This window comes from Ranitomeya variabilis, chromosome 2 (genome assembly GCF_051348905.1).
Source record: "Ranitomeya variabilis isolate aRanVar5 chromosome 2, aRanVar5.hap1, whole genome shotgun sequence".
NCBI lineage: Eukaryota > Metazoa > Chordata > Amphibia > Anura > Dendrobatidae > Ranitomeya > Ranitomeya variabilis.
In genome coordinates, this window is record NC_135233.1 from 353,743,378 (window position 1) to 353,755,038 (window position 11,661).

Sequence of the window (11,661 nt, forward strand, 5' to 3'; positions counted from 1 at the left end):
GTTAAAAGTTGACCAGCAATTTCTCATTTTTACAACACCATTTTTTTTTAGGGACCACATCTCATTTGAAGTCATTTTGAGGGGTCTATATGATAGAAAATACCCAAGTGTGACACCATTCTAAAAACTGCACCCCTCAAGGTGCTCAAAACCACATTCAAAAAGTTTATTAACCCTTCAGGTGTTTCACAGGAATTTTTGGAATGTTTAAATAAAAATGAACATTTAACTTTTTTTCACACAAAATTTACTTCAGCTTCAATTTGTTTTACTTTACCAAGGGTAACAGGAAAAAATGGACCCCAAAAGATGTTGTACAATTTGTCCTGAGTACGCCGATACTCCATATGTAGAGGTAAACCACTGTTTGGGCGCATGACAGAGCTCGGAAGCGAAGGAGCGCCATTTGACTTTTCAATGCAAAATTGACTGGAATTGAGATGGGACACCATGTTGCGTTTGGAGAGCCACTGATGGGCCTAAACATTGAAACCCCCCACAAGTGACACCATTTTGGAAAGTAGACCCCCTAAGGAACTTATCTAGATGTGTGGTGAGCACTTTGACCCACCAAGTGCTTCACAGAAGTTTATAATGCAGAGCCGTAAAAATAAAAAATCATATTTTTTCACAAAAATGATCTTTTTGCCCCCAATTTTTTATTTTCCCAAGGGTAAGAGAAGAAATTGGACCCCAAAAGTTGTTGTACAATTTGTCCTGAGTACGCTGATACCCCATATGTGGGGGTAAACCACTGTTTGGGCGCATGGGAGAGCTCGGAAGGGAAGGAGCGCCGTTTGACTTTTCACTGCAAAATTGACAGGAATTGAGATGGGACGCCATGTTGCGTTTGGAGAGCCACTGATGTGCCTAAACATTGAAACCCCCCACAAGTGACACCATTTTGGAAAGTAGACCCCCTAAGGAACTTATCTAGATGTGTGGTGAGCACTTTGACCCACCAAGTGCTTCACAGAAGTTTATAATGCAGAGCTGTAAAAATAAAACAAAATTTTTTTCCCACAAAAATTATTTTTAGCCCCCAGTTTTGTATTTTCCCAAGGGTAACAGGAGAAATTGGACCCCAATAGTTGTTGTCCAATTTGTCCTGAGTACGCTGATACCCCATATGTGGGGGGGAACCACCGTTTGGGTGCATGGGAGGGCTCGAAAGGGATGGAGCGCCATTTGGAATGCAGACTTAGATGGAATGGTCTGCAGGCATCACATTGCGTTTGCAGAGCCCCTAATGTACCTAAACAGTAAAACCCCCCCACAAGTGACACCATTTTGGAAAGTAGACCCCCTAAGGAACTCATCTAGATGTGTTGTGAGAGCTTTGAACCCCCAAGTGTTTCACTACAGTTTATAACGCAGAGCCGTGCAAATAAAAAATATTTTTTTTCCACAAAAATTATATTTTAGCCCCCAGTTTTGTATTTTTCCAAGTGTAACAGGAGAAATTGGACCCTATATATTGTTGTCCAATTTGTCCTGAGTACGCTGATACCTGATATCTGGGGGTGAAACACCGTTTGAGCGCATGGCAGAGCTCGGAAGGGAAGGATCATCATTTGCAATGCAGACTTAGATGGATTGGTCTACAGGCGTCACATTGCGTTTGCAGAGCCCCTAATGTACCTAAACAGTATAAACCCCCCACAAGTGACCCAATATTGGAAACTAGACCCCCCAAGGAACTTATCTAGTTGTGTTGTGAGAACTTTGAACCCCCAAGCGTTTCACTACAGTTTAGAACGCAGAGCCGTGAAGATAAAAAAAATAAAAAATTTCCCCAAAAAATTATTTTTTAGCCCCCAGTTTTGTATTTTCCCAATGGTAACAGGAGAAATTGGACCCCAAAAGTTGTTGTCCGATTTGTCTTGAGTATGCTGATACCCCATATGTGGGGGGGAACCACCGTTTGGGCGCATGGGAGGGCTCGGAAAGGAAGGAGCGCCATTTGGAACGCAGACTTAGATGGAATGGTCTGCAGGCGTCACATTGCGTTTGCAGAGCCCCTAATGTACCTAAACAGTAGAAACCCCCCACAAGTGACACCATTTTGGAAAGTAGAACCCCTAAGGAACTCATCTAGATGTGTTGTGAGAGCTTTGAACCCCCAAGTGTTTCACTACAGTTTATAACGCAGATCCATGCAAATAATTTTTTTTTTTTTTCCACAAAAATTATTTTTTAGCCCCTAGTTTTGTATTTTCCCAAGGGTAACAGGAGAAATTGGACCCCAAAAGTTGTTCTCCAATGTGTTCCGAGTACGCTGATACCCCATATGTTGGGGTAAACCCCTGTTTGGGCGCACGGGAGAGCTTGGAAGGGAAGAAGCACTGTTTTACTTTTTCAACGCAGAATTGGCTGGAATTGAAATCGGACGCCATGTCACGTTTGGAGAGCCCCTGATGTGCCTAAACAGTGGAAACCCCCCAATTATAACTGAAACCCTAATCCAAACACACCCCTAACCCTAATCCCAACGGTAACCCTAACCACACCTCTAACCCAGACACACCCCTAACCCTAATCCCAACCCTAATCCCAACCGTAAATGTAATCCAAACCCTAACCCTAACTTTAGCCCCAACTCTAGCCCTAACCCTAACCCTAGCCCTAACCCTAATGGGAAAATGGAAATAAATACATTTTTTACATTTTTTTAATTTTTACCTAACTAAGCGGGTGATGAAGGGGGGTTTGATTTACTTTTATAGCGGGTTATTTAGCGGATTTTTATGATTGGCAGCCATCACACATGAAAGACGCTTTTTATTGCAAAAAATATTTTTTGCGTTACCACATTTTGAGAGCTATAATTTTTCCATATTTGAGACCACAGAGTCATGTGAGGTCTTGTTTTTTGTGGGACGAGTTGACGTTTTTATTGGTAACATGTTCGGGCACGGGATATTTTTTTGATCGCTTTTTATTCCGATTTTTGTGAGGCAGAATGACCAAAAACCAGCTATTCATGAATTTCTTTTGGGGGAGGCGTTTATACCGTTCCGCGTTTGGTAAAATTGATAAAGCAGTTTTATTCTTTGGGTCAGTACGATTACAGCAATACTTCATTTATATAATTTTTTTTTGTTTTGGCGCTTTTATACGATAAAAGCTATTTTATAGAAAAAATAATTATTTTGGCATCGCTTTATTCTGAGGACTATAACTTTTTTATTTTTTCGCACATAATGGTGTATGGCGGCTCATTTTTTGCGGGACAAGATGATGTTTTCAGCGGTACCATGGTTATTTATATCCGTCTTTTTGATCGCGTGTTATTCCACTTTTTGTTTGGCGGTATGAGAATAAAGCGTTGTTTTTTGCCTCGTTTTTTTTTTTTTTTTTTTACGGTGTTCACTGAAGGGGTTAACTAGTGATATAGTTTTATAGGTGGGGTCGTTACGGACGTGGCGATACTAAATATGTGTACTTTTATTGTTTGATTTTTTTTTTTATTTAGATATAGAAATGTATTTATGGGAATAATATTTTTTTTTAATTTATTTATTTAGGATTTTTTTTTTTTTTTTTTTTTTTACACATGTGGACATTTTTTTTTTACTTTTTTACTTTGTCCCAGGGGGGGACATTACAGATCATTGATCTGGCAGTGTGCACAGCACTCTGTCAGATCGACGATCTGCTGTGCAGGGCTGCAGGCTTACCAAGTGTCTGCTCTGAGCAGACACTCGGTAAGCCACCTCCCTCCCTGCAGGACCCGGATGCCGCGGCCATCTTGGATCCGGGACCTGCAGCGCGGAGGGAGGTAGGAGACCCTCGGAGCAACGCGATCACATCGCGTTGCTCCGGGGGTCTCAGGGAAGCCCGCAGGGAGCCCCCTCCCTGCGCGATGCTTCCCTATACCGCCGGCACACCGCGATCATGTTTGATCGCGGTGTGCCGGGGGTTAATGTGCCGGGGGCGGTCCGTGACCGCTCCTGGCACATAGTGCCGGATGTCAGCTGCGATAGTCAGCTGACACCCGGCCGCGATCGGCCGCTTCCCCCCGTGAGCGCGGCCGATCGCGTATGACGTACTATTCCGTCCTTGGGAAGTAGGGCCCACCCCACATGGACGGAATAGTACGTCTAATGACAGAAAGGGGTTAAATTTTCTTTAAAAATATTTTCATTTGTTTATAATTTAGTAAAAGATGAAAAATAATTTGAAAAGTTTTGGAATTTCCACTTTTAAACATTAGGGGGAGCAGCTGCTGAAATTTCAGAAAAACCTAGTGTACAACTAGCTCACATTACTGCACTGCAGTAATTATGGGCGGGGTCTGCTGACATTTGTGTGATGTCTCCTCTCCTTCCCTTCTGGGTGTTTGCTAAGGGATAAGAGAGGATGATATTCAGGAACCCAGTGAGCAGCCATTTTGTTGGTGACTGCAGAGTAAGGCTGCCGTCACACTAGCAGTATTTGGTCAGTATTTTACCTCAGTATGTGTGAGCCAAAACCAGGAGTGGAACAATTAGAGGAAAAGTATAATAGAAACATATGCACCACTTCTGCAGTTATCACCCACTCCTGGTTTTTGCTTACAAATACTGAGGTAAAATGCTGACCAAATACTGAATGTGTGACGGCAGCCTTATACTGACAAGTAGACAGTCACCGAGGATGGCAGGCAGCAAGGATTCTGGGAGATATGTGGTGGAGGGAGCAGGGTGACAGCAGCACAGAGTATTTCAGGAGAGCAGTGTGCTGGTCTATGGGGCCACCATGTTCAGTGCGCAGAGCAGCCAGGGATTGTACATAGAGCGCTGTCTTTTATACACATGGATGGACCGTCTGCTCCACAGAAATCCAGGAAACATTTCTGTGGATTGAAGGCCTGTTCTGATCCAGACTTTGCATGCAGACCCCATTCCCCTCCTCAGATCCTGTCTTCTCCATCCTGTCCTGGCGATGTGTGAAAGTGAGACGTCAGGCGAAGTACGGGGTGACGCTGGGGGGAAATGTAGCCATATAGTAACGATAAAAATGAGACCCCTCTCTTCAGCTGCCTCACCAGCCCTGACTGCACCCAGCTGGAGGTCATGCTGCCCCCTCTATTACCCCAGACCCACGTGCAGGTGCTCAGCCAGAACCACCCTATAATGGGTCCGCTTTCTGAAGATAATACTGCCATAGTGTTCTCACATAATGCCACCATATAGATCACACATAATACCGCCATATACATCACACACAATACTATCAAATAGATCACACAATACTGTCATACAGTTCTCACATACCACCATATAGATCACAAATAATACCGCCATATAATTCTCACCTAGTACTTCCACATAGATCACACATAATCCCACAATATAGTTCTCATATACCACCGTCACATAGTTTTTACATCATTCCACAACACTGAGCAAACATAATATTGCCATATAGATCACATATAATACCGTCACATAGATCACACAATACTTGGCGGCATAATGTGTGATATTATATATATATATATATTATAATATCCCGGCATAATGTGTGGTCTTTATGGGAGTATATGTGATATATATTTATATATATATATATATATATATATCGGCATTATACGTGATCCATATGGTATTGTGCTGCTCTAGGGAGGTGAGAGACGTATGGTGGAAGGAGCGGGGTGACAGGAGCACAGTATTTCAGGACAGCAGTGTACTGGTCTGTGGGTGGGAGGGTGTGCTCACACTCACACGCTCGCAACTGTATACTTATAGCCTTTACTGGCTATTAAAATGGGGGACACCCCCCAAAAAAAGACGTGGGGCCCCCTTATAATTATTAACCATCAAATATTATGCAGACAGCTGCGGGCTGACATTAATAGCCTAGGAAGGGGCCATGGATACTGTCCCCCCCAGGCTAAAAACATCAGCTCTCAGCCGCCTTTTACATGCACCTTTTCTGGCGCTTTGCCTGGCAATTTCCACTTAGCCTGTAGCGGTAGCAAGTGGGGTTCATATTTGTGGGGTTAATGTCACCTCCATATTGTCCGGTGACATCAAGCCCACGGCTTAGTAATGGAGAGGCGTCTATAAGGCACCCATCCATTACTAATCCTATAGTTGTATTGTAAATAAAGACTTGGCCAGAATAAAGTCCTTTATTAATCTTTTTTAAACCATACCGAACGCATAATCCTCGACTCCCTCATCTCCCACAACAAAAATAATAAACCACATTGAGGAAAGACACGCGGGGGGGAGAGGAGTGCATAGGAGAGGATTAGATACTGACTGCTGAGCCGTGTATCTAATCCTGGCCTGTGTGATACCGACAGCTGAGCCGTGTATCTAATCCTGTCCTGTGATACCGACTGCTGAGCCGTGTATCTAATCCTGTCCTGTGTGATACCGACTACTGAGCCGTGTATCTAATCCTGTCTTGTGATACCGACTACTGAGCCGTGTATCTAATCCTGTCCTGTGTGATACCGACTACTGAGCCGTGTATCTAATCCTGTCCTGTGTGATACCGACTACTGAGCCGTGTATCTAATCCTGTCCTGTGATACCGACTGCTGAGCCGTGTATCTAATCCTGTCCTGTGTGATACTGACTGCTGAGGACACAGTACACGGGACAGGATTAGCTACCCAGGACAGGGGTAGCAGTGGTAGGTGTATATAGAGGCAGGTAGCAGTGGTATATAGAGGCAGGCAGTGGTATACAGAGGCAGGCAGGCAGTGGTATACAGAGGCAGGCAGGCAGTGGTATACAGAGGCAGGCAGGCAGTGGTATACAGAGGCAGGCAGACAATGGTATACAGAGGCAGGCAGGCAGTGGTATACAGAGGCAGGCAGGCAGTGGTATACAGAGGCAGGCAGGCAGTGGTATACAGAGGCAGGCAGGCAGTGGTATACAGAGGCAGGCAGTGGTATACAGAGGCAGGCAGACAGTGGTATACAGAGGCAGGCAGACAGTGGTATACAGAGGCAGGCAGACAGTGGTATACAGAGGCAGGCAGACAGTGGTATACAGAGGCAGGCAGACAGTGGTATACAGAGGCAGGCAGGCAGGTAGCAGTGGTATACAGAGGCAGGCAGACAGTGGTATACAGAGGCAGGCAGTGGTATACAGAGGCAGGCAGTGGTATACAGAGGCAGGCAGTGGTATACAGAGGCAGGCAGGTAGCAGTGGTATACAGAGGCAGGCAGTGGTATACAGAGGCAGGCAGTGGTATACAGAGGCAGGCAGGTAGCAGTGGTATACAGAGGCAGGCAGACAGTGGTATACAGAGGCAGGCAGTGGTATACGGAGGCAGGCAGTGGTATACAGAGGCAGGCAGGTAGCAGTGGTATACCGAGGCAGGCAGACAGTGGTATACAGAGGCAGGCAGTGGTATACAGAGGCATGCAGGCAGGTAGCAGTGGTATACAGAGGCAGGCAGACAGTGGTATACAGAGGCAGGCAGTGGTATACAGAGGCAGGCAGTGGTATACAGAGGCAGGCAGTGGTATACAGAGGCAGGCAGGCAGGTAGCAGTGGTATACAGAGGCAGGCAGGCAGTGGTATACAGAGGCAGGCAGTGGTATACAGAGGCAGGCAGGCAGTGGTATACAGAGGCAGGCAGGCAGTGGTATACAGAGGCAGGCAGGCAGTGCTAGGTGGTATATAGGGGCTGGTAGCAGTGGTAGATGCATAAGAAAATAAAAACGCTGTACTTACCTTCTTTCCTCTACCAGGAAGTGCTGAGTCATGTTCAGGGCAGAGCAGTGTGACGATCTCCCTGCTCTGCTCTGAACAGGTCGGCAGTGATTGCAGCCTGTAATGTAATACTAAGTACAGGCTGCAATCACAGCTCCTCGCTGCAGATACTTACCCTGGACCCTCGGCAGCAGCTTCTCCCAGCAGCAGCTTCTGCCATCGCACGCACTGAGCTGTGTGTGCGATGGCAGAGGGAAATAAACAAAATGGCCGCGATCTCCTCTCACAGCTGTGACGTGGCAGCTCAGTGGGCGTGGCCAAGTCACAGCTGAGAGGCAGGAGGAGCGGCCTCAATGAAAGAGATGCGGTCGGGGCCCGACTGCAGTCTCCTATGTACATGGCTGCCGTAAGTGAGGTGTGCAAGTGTCGTGCCCAGACACTTACACCCACACTAATGAAAATGGCGGCCTCCAGTGGTGAATGTAAAAGTGAATAAATAAAAAAGTATGAAAGAGGTACATTTACTTTTGTATTAAAAATAATTGATTGTATAATCAATAATTATTAATACAAAAACTAAAATCACGGCACCCTCCCTTTAAGCTCGGTTCTGTGCCCATACCGCTGTAGTAAGCTTGTTTCTGCTCCCATATCTCTGCATTAAGCTCCGTTCTGCTCCCATATCTCTGGAGTAAGTTGGTTCTGCACCCATATTTATGCAGCAAGCTCTGTTCTGCTCCCATATCTATGTACCAACCCATTTTTAAAGCCTGTTATCTCTGCTGCTTTAATGCAATGGCCAGAGATAAGCAGGGAAAAGGAGGGCCACCACAACTCGAGGGCCACTGCCTTGTGATTGCCCCCCCAGACTGAAAAGTACCAGCCAGCCCCTGAGTGCAAGACATATGAAAGCCCGCATGGAGTTTGGTAAAAAACACATGAAGGACTCCCAGACAATGAGAAGCAATAGTCTCTGGTCTGATGAGATGAAGATAGAACTTTTTGGTGATAATTCTAAGCAGTATGTGTGGAGAAAACCAGGCAGTGAAACATGGTGGTGGCAGCATCATAATATGGGGGTGTTTTTCATCTGCAGGGACAGGATGACTGGTTGCAATTGAAGGAAACATGAATGCGGCCAAGAACAGAGATATCCTATATGAAAACCTTTTCCAGAGTGCTGTGGACCTCAGACTTGGCCGAAGGTTCACCTTCCAACAACACCATAAGCACACTGCTAAAATAACAAAGGAGTGGCTTCAGAACAACTCTGTGTCCTTTCTTGACTGGCCCAGCCAGAGCCCTGACCTAAACCCAATTGAGCATCTCTGCAGAGACCTGAAATGGGCTGTCCACCAACATTCACCATCCAACCTGATCGAACTGGAGAGGATCTGTAAGGAAGAATGGCAGAGGATCCCCAAATCCAGATGTGAAAAACTTGTTGCATCATTCCCAAGAAGACTCATGGCTGTACTAGCTCAAAAGGTGCTTCTACTCAATACTGAGCAAAGGGTCTGAATACTTATGACTAGGGTTGAGCGACTTTGACTTTTTTAGGGTCGAGTCGGGTTTCGTGGAACTCGACTATCTCAAAAGTCGGGTCGAGTGAAATCGGCCGATTATCTCGTAAAGTCGGGATCGGCCGAAACACGAAACCCAATGCAAGTCAATGGGGCAGCATAGTCGGCAGTGAGTGGGGGCCAGGAAAACACCTAGAGTGCCCATTTTAATGGCAAAAACATCCATTCTTGTTAATGAAGCTTGTCAATCTTAATTTCCCTTATAATAATAGTTAGGCATTGGAAATTGGGGGTCATTTGGCTAAAGTTGTTGGGGGTAGGGCTGGTTCATGTATTTTGTGGGCCCAGGAAATCTGGACCACGTCACGGCAGTGGCGCAGGGAGAGGTAAGTATTTCAACTTTGCAAGTGCTGTGATCCTGAGCAAGCGGGGGGGCAGTCTTTGGCATTGGCACTGGCACAGGGCCCCTCAAAGTACGGCGGTGTGTTTGCACGGCGGGGGTGCCTCCCACCGGCAGCGACACTTTTGCGTACTATGAGGGGCCCTGTGCCAGTGATGTCGCCAACGAGTATGCCCCACCTGATGAAGGAACCTGCACTTTCATCTGCACCTTCCTCTTTGTCCCCGTGTAAGGGGGTATAACATGCGGGAAGGGGAACCTTACTTTCAACAGGGTCAGATTCTGGCTGTGTAGAGTGCAAGGGGAATGTAGTGGTCTGGGTCAATGTACCAGCAGACTCATCTAGCAGTGGCTGGGCAATGGGCAGGTGTTATGACCTGATGGTTAAGGAGCAACATGGGACGAGCTCTGAGGAGGTGGTATCTGTACTGACCGCAGTTCCTAATCCTAACACCAACACTAGAAGTAGCCATGGGATGTTCCTGTCACTCCCTAGACACTTCGTCACAGCCTGAGAACTAACTACCCCTAAAGATGGAAACAGAAAGCTATCTTGCCTCAGAGAAAATCCCCAAAAGGAAAGATAGCCCCCCACAAATATTGACTGTGAGTGGAGAGGGAAATGACATACACAGAATGAAAACAAGATTTAGCAAAGGAGGCCAATACTAACTAGATAGACAGGACAGGAAAGGATACTGTGCGGTCAGTATTAAAAGCTAAAAATCCACACAGAGTTTACAAAAAATCTCCACACCGACTCACGGTGTGGAGGGGCAAATCTGCTTCCCCAGAGCTTCCAGCTAAGCTGAATACATCATACTGACAAGCTGGACAAGAAAAAACATAACATGAGCTGAACGATTAAGTCCACAGCAAGTGGACAACCAAAAGAACAAGCAATGACTTATCTTTGCTGAAATGGACAGGCTATCAGAGAAATCCAAGGAGAGATCTGAATCCAACCAAGAAACATTGACAGCTGGCACTGGCTGAAGACAAGAGCCAGGCTAAATAGCAGAGCCAGGAGAGACGATCAGTGGAAGCAGCTGCTAATGCTAAACCCAAGGAGCAGCAGTTCCACTCAAAACCACCGGAGGGAGCCCAAGGGCAGAATTCACAAAAGTGCCATTTACAACCACCGGAGGGAGCCCAAGAACGGAATTCACAACAGGCAGGATGAGGAGGAAACACAGATATAGGGCCAAAGAATAAACTAGGCTACATACAGTTCAAAATTGGTAACAGGACTAACCAGGCGGCATTGGTTTGTTCAGTGGAGGACAACTGTAATGAGAGGCTGACACAGTTAGTAGGCCCAAGTAATTAAGTGGGCCAAATGAAGTTCAAAATTGGCAACAGGAGTAAACAGGTGGCACTGCTTTGTTCAGTGGAGGAGAACCCCAAGGAGCGGCAGAAACCATTACTAGGCCCCAACCAAAGTAGTAGGGCAACTGCAGTGTGACATTAAAAAATACTCAATGAGAGCCTGAAGGTTGAAGCTCAGCTTTTTCAGTGGAGGACAACACCAGGGAGCGGCAGACACCGTTACTAGGCCCCAACCAAAGTAGTAGGCCAACTGCAGTGTGACATTAAAAAATACTCAATGAGAGCCTGAAGGTTGAAGCTCAGCTTTTTCAGTGGAGGACAACACAAGGGAGCGGCAGACACCGTTACTAGGCCCCAAACAAAGTAGTAGGCCAACTGCAGTGTGACATTAAAAAATACTCAATGAGAGCCTGAAGGTTGAAGCTCAGACAAGGAAACCTGGAGGAGAACACCAAGGAGCGGCAGACACCGTTACTAGGCCCCAACCAAAGTAGTAGGCCAACTGCAGTGTGACATAAAAAAATACTCAATGAGAGCCTGTAGGTTGAAGCTCAGCTTTTTCAGTGGAGGACAACACCAGGGAGCAGCAGACACCGTTACTAGGCCCCAACCAAAGTAGTAGGCCAACTGCAGTGTGACATAAAAAATACTCAATGAGAGCCTGAAGGTTGAAGCTCAGCTTTTTCAGTGGAGGACAGCATGATTTAGGGGCGCAGACAGACAAAGGTAGTATGTGTTAACTAAAAAA